The following is a 9,976-nucleotide window of genomic DNA, read 5'->3' on the forward strand; positions in this document are numbered from 1 at the left end:
ATCTCCGATTCGAAATTTCACCAAACGTAACAGCAAATACAGTACCCTAGAGACTACTGTATTTGGTAACAGGCAGTGTCAGATAAGACGTCGGACCTTAAAACCCCGGCCAAAAACTAAAATGAGCCTGGATGTCTCCGGAGACCTTAAAAAATACATCGGATAAACTGAAACAAACCTAATTTTTAATTTTTAGAAAATCTAAACTGTTTTTCTTGCTCTAGATAAAATGCGAGCTGACAGCACTACTTCTGAAACTGGTGCCGTAACCTTCGGCTATAAAGCAGGATAAAAATACAACGTAAATTGCAGTCCAGGGCCGTGAACTGTGACAACCCACAGGCAAAAGTAACATTCACTTACAAAATGCTGAAGATGTCCTTTTCTGCTCCAGTCCGCCTATCACGCAGAACCGTACTAAGACGCTCAATGTAGCAGACAATGCGCTAACAATATTATTTTAATAGAGTAATCACTGACTTGTATCCTTGAACACATATAAACGCAAGATGCTATGCCAGAATACAGGGAGCTGCCCGCTACACACTCTGTCTCTGTGGCCAGTATCTTCTCTTACATGATCCTTGTCTGTGGCTACCGGTGGCTACTCAAAGAGAATATGTGGCTACTGGCCTCTTTCAAAGAGAATAGCCTCTTTGCTACTCGCTTCTGGCTTTGTAATCTTTACTCCCTCCCCCTGGTTAGGCTGTCGATGTTGCCAACACAACAGTGCAAACAATCTACTTATCTTCTAAATAATTTAATGTGCTTCGCTGATTGCCGTTCGCCCAGTCACTGGAAACAATAAATATAATTAAATAAATTAGTTATTCGTATTATAGGCTATCCTGAAGAGTCCCTCCCTTCCAAGTGTTCAATAGTTTCCAATAAAATAAACGACCGCGCTTGCCAACGTCAGCTATTTTACACTAGACCTGCTTTTTTTTTTTCATTCAGGGGTACATGGAAAGTTTGGAGGATTTTAAGTTCGTTCTGTGATTTTTAGATATATTTCATATTTGCCTTATATATATAGGCTACTACTTTATGATTTATCTGTTTTTCTCAAGTGCGTATTTAAGAATGTGGCGAGAGCTCAAGAATGATCATTCCAACATGTACATCAGGGATTCCCCTAAATACAAGAGCAAGTGCTTGTAGAAACAAGGCATTTTTCCATTGAATAACATTGTGAAACGCGACATGGGGAATATCGATCGCCAGGGTTGCCACCTTTAGTACTTTAGTACTATATCTAGTACTTCATGATCATTTTTAGTACGTTAGTTATTTTATGGAAATCTAGTACCTTTTACCGGGGTAAAGTATAAACTCTTCTAGTGCAGCAAAAGAACAAGAAAGAAATTGATAAGAAGCTTAAGAGCCATGTTGAAGTTTGTAAACAGATTTTTTTGGACGGTGGATTTTCGTGATCCTATTTTAAGAAATCTGTCCATGGTGAACCTGGAAAATTACTGATGAGGTGGCAGTTTCATCAGTATAATCCCATTAGCTATATATTTCCCGGCTGTAATTACAGAAAGTGTTAATGAAATTTGATGGGAAATAGTGGTAAGCTAAGTCTACAGAAACTTAAAAGATTTTCAGCCTGGTGTGAATATGGGAAACCACGGAAAACCACCTTCAGGGCTGCCGACAATGGGGTTCGAACCCACTATCTCCCGGATGCAACCTCACAGGTGCGCGCCTCTAACCGCACAGCCAACTCGCCCGGTGTTTTTGAAACTAAAAATTCTGTAGGCGACTACACCTTTCCAAATTTGACGAATTTTGTGAAGGCAGTGTTCTGTTTACTACATTCTTCTGCTGCAACAGAACGGGTTTTTTCTGCTGTTACTACCAATAAGACCAAGTTGAGAAACAAACTCCAATCCTGTACAGTATGATGAATGGGCTCCTTCTGACAAATGAGAAACTAAAACATTCGTCTGCACATAATTTTCACATTCAAAATAGTTTATTGCTTTAGCATTGTTTTCCAAGGATTAAGAGAAGAGTAAAATATGAAGATGAAAACTGGTACCGGTAAGTTCTGTTCTCATTTAATAAATGTGTATTTTTTATAAGTATAGCCTACTTTGATTTCTATAACTTACTGCCTTTATGAATAACCCTATTCCATTGTTAATAAATATTTAGTACCTTTTACCATAATCTAGTACCTTTTTAGGGGGAAATTTAGTACGAAAATATTTTTCCCGGTGGCAACCCTGCCGATCGCTCAAGAAATGTTAATCACGTTATAACTTAATATCTATCGTCAGAGCTACCAGTATCACTGCTTTCCCGCTAAATGTGCAGGTTTTTGATAGCCCGCTCTAAGAAATAATTTGTGAGATATTTTGAGGTGACGGTAGTGGTGATGATTATTGTTTTAAGAAAAGCACAGCTCTCTTTCAAATACATCAGACGAAGTACGGAGTAGGTCCGACACTTCAAAGGCAGGGGAAGTCCACGAACAGCGTGAAAATGTCCATGGGCCTCGCAAATCTAAACTCGTCGGGGTTGGAAGTTGATTAAGAGAGACTGCTAGGTGATATGAAAGTGAGGAACCTAGCACGAGTTGAAGCAGTACTAAAATACGCTAGAGGACCTGCGGTCGTCAATCTCTATTCCCCTAATTCAGAGCCCTTTAAGTCGCCTCGAAGGGGATATCGTGGATATATTCTACAGCCCCCACGCACGGATGGAAAAAAAATGTCGACGTTTTATACTTTCTTTTCCGATATTAAAACAGTAAACACGAACACCGTCAAATTCATATTTTCCACCCATCACTGACAGCAAATTATTTCTCAGCGTGGGCTATCTTAACATTTTAACGTTCCTGGAGCGATGGGAATTCTCAGCGATCGATTTCACAATGTTATGTAATGGGAAGGCATCCCTTTCTCTCACCTCTTGCTCTGTCCGGCTCCATGGGTAAATGGTTAGCGTGCTGGCCTTTGGTCACAGGGGTCCCGGGTTCGATTCCCGGCAGCGTCGGGAATTTTAATCATCAATGGTTAATTTCTCTTGCACGGGGACTGGGTGTATGTGTCGTCTTCATCATCATCATGACGCGCAGGTCACCTACGGGAGTCAAATCGAAAGACCTGCACCTGGTGAGCCAAAAGCACTAAAAGCCATACACCATTTCATTTCGTTTACCTTTTGCTCTAACATTTAAGGGAATCCCTTAGTTCTAATGGCTCTTGATTCCTCGTCAAAATCATAAATCAATGCTGATCAACAAAGTAACACCATTTTCACGAAGAGAAACATTTTGTCCGCCAATCCGATTGCACCATCGTTCGTAACAAAACACGAAGAGCACCCCTGATTTTTTTTGTCGGTATAGTTCTGAACACCTAACACACCTAGCTTAATGTAATTACGGAAATGATCAAGGTGGTTTTGTAGAATCAGTCGAAAGAGTTTCCTTTTTACAATTTGTACAAAGAGGTTTGCAGTTTATGATGTTGAGTTTATGACTGTAAAAAATGCCTGCCCTTGGCGTCTCTCGCAACACCGCGACACGGTTCTCACAAAAGACCTGCATCAAATTATTCAAAAATAATTACAACAATGAGAATTGATCATCATCATCACCATCATCATCATCTGTTTACCCTCCAGGTTCGGCTTTTCCCTCGGACTCAGCGAGGGATCCCACCTCTACCACCTCAAGGGCAGTGTCCTGGAGCTTCAGACTCTTGGTCGGGGGATACAACTGGGGAGAATGACCAGTACCTCGCCCAGGCGGCCTCACCTGCTATGCTGAACAGGGGCCTTGTGGAGGGATGGGAAGATTGGAAGGGATAGACAAGGAAGAGGGAAGGAAGCAGCCGTGGCCTTAAGTTAGGTACCATCCCGGCATTCGACTGGAGGAGAAGTGGGAAACCACGGAAAACCACTTCGAGGATGGCTGAGGTGGGAATCGAACCCACCTCTACTCAGTTGACCTCCCGAGGCTGAGTGGACCCCGTTCCAGCCCTCGTACCACTTTTCAAATTTTCGTGGCAGAGCCGGGAATCGAACCCGGACCTCCGGGGGTGGCAGCTAATCACGCTAATCACTGATACCAAAATATTGTATCTTAGTTGGAAAATGATACTTTATTGATATGTAGCGCGCCTGAGCATATTATGCACAAATTTTGTTTACCGGAAACATTTAACTTTTATCACACATTTATTCAACAACAATGTGTAATGCCAGTAAGTTGGTGTAGTCAGTAGCGGCGTTTGGGAGTTAGAAGTGGGGGGAAGGACAGAAAAATAAAAAAGTAGCCGGGACTGAGAGCTATAGTAGCTATATTAAATAGAAGTTTGGCGTGACTACACAATTAAAATATAAATTTAGTATTTGACTACACATTGACAAAGGCACTTAGAACTACCGACACATTTACAGAGTGAAACTGGCAGACTAACGAATGCGCCCGGCAATCGCATGAATCATACCTCATTGTCCATTACTTTGGCAAAAATACACCCCTGCTACCCTTAATCAGAGTCCATACTACACGCTGTCGCGCGAGTCTCCACTGCTTGCTGTGGCGTTGTACGAATCGGTTAACTGCAACGAACGACATTTTGTGCGTATTTCCGTGGAGTATTTTTCTTAATAATTTAAGAAATTAAAGGAAGGAATTAGCTGAAAATAATAGGAACTCTACAAGTTGCTTTTCTTTTTAAAAAATCCTAGTTCGAGGCGATTTTTACAAATAACTGTTAGGTTCTTCAGTCTGCAGAAACTTAAAAACAGTCAGTTGGCTAAAATGGAATAAAAAATATTTTTTCCTCCAGAAAGTGGAGGGGGATGCCATTTTTGTTTTGTGTAGACAAGAGCGGAGAACTTCATTTCTGTTGCCTGAAGACGACTCTTTGTTGGTCCAGTAAATGTTGCTGCTTCCAGGCCATACGTCAATATAGGTACTAGATATATTTTGCACAAGCTGATCTTGGAAACTAACGGAAATGTTTCATCCCAAAGTATTTGATGTACCGGTACAGCGTGATAGAATTCTTAAGCTTTCTGTATTCTGTTGCTAATCTCTTGATGTATGGTATTGTCTGATGACAGAACACTCCTAAATACTGGAAGTTGTCTACAATATCCATCTCCTCATCACCAATTCTTAGATGAACAGCTAGAGAGTGTCTACTCTTCACCAAGCCAACTGTCTTCGTTTTGCTGATTTTGAGACCTAAGGTTGTAAAAGCTTCATGCCAGAGATCTGTAATCTAATAAATTATTGTAACTGCGACTTCGGTATCGATTACAGCGTAGCCTATAGTTCTGTAGTTAGTGAAAAAACGATACAACGAAGTGGTGAATGGTTCAGCAGCTTAGTCGTTAAACCACGGAGGCAGTCAATCTATTAAACATTACTTTCAATAATCTTACAGTAATAAAAGCCTCCGTGGGTCAGGCGGCATCGTGCCGGCCTCTCACCGCTGGGTTCCGTGGTTCAAATCCCGGTCACCCCATGTGAGATTTGTGCTGGACAAAGTGGAGGCGCGACAGGTTTTTCTCCGGGTACTCCGGTTTTCCCTGTCGTCTTTCATTCCAGCAGCATTCTCCATTATCATTTCATTTCATCTTTCATTCATTAATCATTGCCCCAGAGGAGCAAGATAGGCTCGGTAGCCGGCACAATTCCTATCCTCACTGCAAGATGGAGGCTTCATTCATTCCATCCCTGACCCGGTCAATGACTGGAAAACAGGTTATAAGGTTTTCATTTTCAATCTTACAGTAATAAATAATCCCTATGTTTAAAAACCTTGACAATATATTGCATTACTCCTATCTGCTCCAATTAAATTTATGGTTATTATTCATAGGTTTTTACATTTTATTCCAGGGGGCCCGAATGGCTTTCGTTACGTCCCTGCGTATTTCTATTTTTCGTAAGTTCATCTATTACCGGGTGAGTTGACCGTGCGGCTGTGAGCTTGAATCCGGGAGATAGTGGGTTCGAAGCCCACTGTCGGCAGTCTTGAAGAAGGTTTTCCATTTTCACGCCAGCCAAGTGCTGGGGCTGTACCACGGCCGCTTCCTTCCCACTCCTTGCCTATCTATCTCGGTGCGACGTAAAGCAAGCTTAAAAGGGAGTTCTTCTATTCGCTTATTTCAATCCATTATCCATCCGTCACACTTAAACCGAAAACTTTATTCATAACATATCCGATTATTCTATGCGATAGAAGTGAATGATACGCATTCGATTATTTAAATAATCGGATGGAGGTTATTCGAATACTAAGAGTACAGTAGAGTCTCGTAAATCCGAATTGGGACCGGAGTCTGTTCGGATGACGAAATTTTCGGATTAACCGGAAAATATTTTCTAATAATAATTCTATTGTTTTTACGTCCCGCTAACTACTTTTACGGTTTCCGGAGACGCCGAGGTGCCAGGATTTTCTCCCGCAGGAGTTATATTACGTGCCAGCAAATTTACTTACACGAAGCTGACGTATGTGAGCACCTTCAAACACCACCGGCGTCAAAAGGCCAACGCCTCAACCGTCTGAGGAAAATAGTTTCTACAGTACATAGATACTGTAATTTGAAATGTCCATTCTTTATCAGTTACGGTACATTAATAAAATACTGTATAAGATTACAGTAGGGTTGTTAAGAACCCGTAGAGGAGAAAACGACTAAAACTAGATGAAAACCTGTCTCCTAAAACTGCTAAAATGCGGTAAAGGGTTACACTTTTGCATTGTGCCCGGAGTTGATATATTCAGATGCCGCGGCTGCCTTAGAACTTGCCATTAGTGATGGGCGATATTTCACGAACTGTGATTTTTTCACTGATATCAAGAAATCACGAGTAACGACTGTTACTGTCTACGCTATCACTGTGATCAGTCGTGATTTCACTTCAAGTGATCATCGTGCGCCCTCTTAACTCCATATACAGAACTAGAATGTTGCTACCTAAACTGTGACTGTGATCGATGTTGTGATCAGTCGTGATATCACGACATGTGCTGCCGCAACGGTATCCATGCGAAGCGATGCGTTCAAGGAAGCAGCATCGCCATGATTACCAACAGTATGGACATTTGATGATTTAATTTTTTAAGGACGTCAACATATCGTTCAGTATATAATGTATTTGTAGGAATTGAGCACATTTCTCCCGAATATATTAACAACTGAAACACTTATAATCCTCGGCATCGCTTGCAATATCAGTTCCAGGAAATTGTTAGTTAACTCGCAGTGTGGTATTACTTTTAAGCGCGCGTTCAAAAAAATCGTGGTACACGGGACTCTCCTAGAATAGTAACAAACATGTATTTCTCCTGTATTTTGGAATGCCCGGGGGCATATTGTCACTGAAGCTCAGTATTAGGAGGCAAGTTGACTGAAATGGCGTTTTCTAGAAAAAGGAAGAACAGTGACCTGTAGCAGTCCTTTAAAGAAGTGGATGAAAATTTCACAATATGTCATATGAGCAAACAGAAATTGTCTTAAAAAGAAGTACTTCAAATCTGAATAATCATTTGGAATACAAGCACCTCTCACTTGCTTTGCCAGAAAGCAGTAGTCAACAATCGGCATGTATCTGATGATACAGACCTGGGATTTTAGACTCTAAAAAAATGTTTTAGGCACCTAAAATGGCCTTTTAAACAAGTATATAGGTTTTTAAAAGAGAATATAGGCACTTCAAATATGCTTTAAAAATAGGCAGAAAATCGACTTTAAAATATGACAATATAGACCTACACTGTAATGTGATATTTTTTTTTACGTTAAGTACAGTAATGTGGTATAGGCTACCCTTTCTAAATAGGAATAGTTGCAAAATGAAGGCATAATTAAACAGGCGTTTATTACAAACAGCTATGGATTAGGAAACAAAACATTTTCATCCGTACTGTACTAAAATTAAATTAAATGCGTAGTACTGGTATGCGTATTTATTTGTGAGGAACATTCCTACTGCACTTTTCAGTCGTAGTTTGCTTTACAGCACATAACAATAATCTTCTCCAAATTTCCCACAGTCAGGCTGCGTCTTTTGTCTGTTAAAACAATTTTTAAAGCAGAAAAAATGTGCTCTACACTCACAGATGTTGGAGGGGCATAGCAAAATTTACCTACATTTTTCAGTTCAATTTCACTAGGTAGGTCTACTTTTCCCCATCCATTACCTGATATATCCTTTCCTGCACTGAATTACCTAGATTCTTCTGCAATACACTAGCCCACCTGTCTTTTATTTTATCCCTTACTTTACCCCTAGTACTTTGTATAATATTCTCAGCTTCCTCAATTACAAAATATATCTGTTTGAGGCTCTACTTTTTTTCCTATTTTTGTAATGATTGACTGGAAGAAATGAAAAATTTGCCTGAATATATGCAATGTCTCTCTGAACACTGGAATAATCCTTTAGCAGATCTTTGCCCATACGACACACATGCAGAGTTGTCTGTTAAAGGCATATTGTCTATCACAGATGTTCGATATAATACAGGGCAGCTTCCATTGAGGAACCCCAACGGCTGATGATTGGCTGTGGTGGAAAAGAATAGAGGGGAATTTCTCTCAGAAGATGGCTATTCTTGATGGAAGCTTACAGAACACTCTCTTTGTTGTTGAAATCAGATTATTTACTGCAGGCAACTTGGCCCTAACTATTTCTGTGAGTCTGTGCAAGGCATGGGCCATGCAAGTAACATGGACATTAAAGAAGGGTAGAAAGTTTTAACGAGAGGTAGAGTAGCAATCATGTAGGAAGCAGCATTGGAGACAAGGAGAAGGTCTTTATAATCATCAACACTCCCAGGATACAACAACTGGAACCCCTTGTTGATGATGTACACAATGCTTTGCTCTATTTTCTGAAGCTGCTTAGAACAAAGGAGAGCAGTAAATGCCAATTGGGTTCCAGTTTTCCTACTACAAGATTAGCAATGTACCTGCCCACAGAGTTGCTGGTTTTGTCCACATACAACCCTATGTAAGGACTCCCAAATATCCTCTGTGACTGGCAAAATTACCTCCTACATCTAAGTAGTTTTTCTTTAATGTAGATGTTGAAAGTATGTGTTGTTGGTGTATGTCTGTAAACAAATCTCTGAAAACATGACTATGCACAGAATTCCAGGGGATATTTTCAGCAACTAGGGCTCTAAACATATGAGCATAGAAACTACTGTGGATTGTGGGAGGTATACTTTGTGTGAGCAGAGTCTGTCCAGTGTTACTTTTCATGGTTGATTTTGCTTTGTGACTAGCACTATCAGCATGCTCTTGTGAAATCTAAAACACAATAATGTGATGAAAATTAGACTAAGATAAGGAATAGCTAATGAATAAAATTTGTAATTTTGAATTATTTCATTTAAACCACTACTACTCTAAAGTTAATTAAGAACAAGAACACTCCAGGCCTCGAAAGGTCTTGGCTTTCATTTACAGCTGCTGCGCAGCTCTAGGCTTGCAGATATTAGATAGCCGTGTGGTCAGCACGTCACATCCCTCAAGTGTATTGCCGTGCCTCTTAGACCGCTCCTCATTGTAGCTTCCCAATTGCCCTCACGCAGCTGGGTCAACGCCTTTCCATACCATATATTTTTCTAAATTACTGCCGGTACTAGTATCTAGGGAAAGGTGCACTGGTATCGTTAACCTTACATTAGGTGGCTGGGAATAGTCATTCATCATTATATTTTTCACTTGTGCCAGATAAATGTGTAGAATTTAATTTCCTAGCACATACCAAATAATCGGTTACAGTATAAAACACGACTGTTACCAATGTTGATCCTATTTTTTCCTTGACATATTGGTTGAACTTCGGCATGTCTACAAAAAACGAATGTAAACAATAAAATGATTATGTTTGTACGCCTAGAAGTAAATTGGCAACGACCGTGTCTGTAATGCAACCAAAATGTAGGCTGTTTATTAAATGCAAACCCTTAGGTTGCTGATTTTC

Source organism: Anabrus simplex, chromosome 13, assembly GCF_040414725.1.
Source record: "Anabrus simplex isolate iqAnaSimp1 chromosome 13, ASM4041472v1, whole genome shotgun sequence".
In the NCBI taxonomy this organism is placed as follows: domain Eukaryota; kingdom Metazoa; phylum Arthropoda; class Insecta; order Orthoptera; family Tettigoniidae; genus Anabrus; species Anabrus simplex.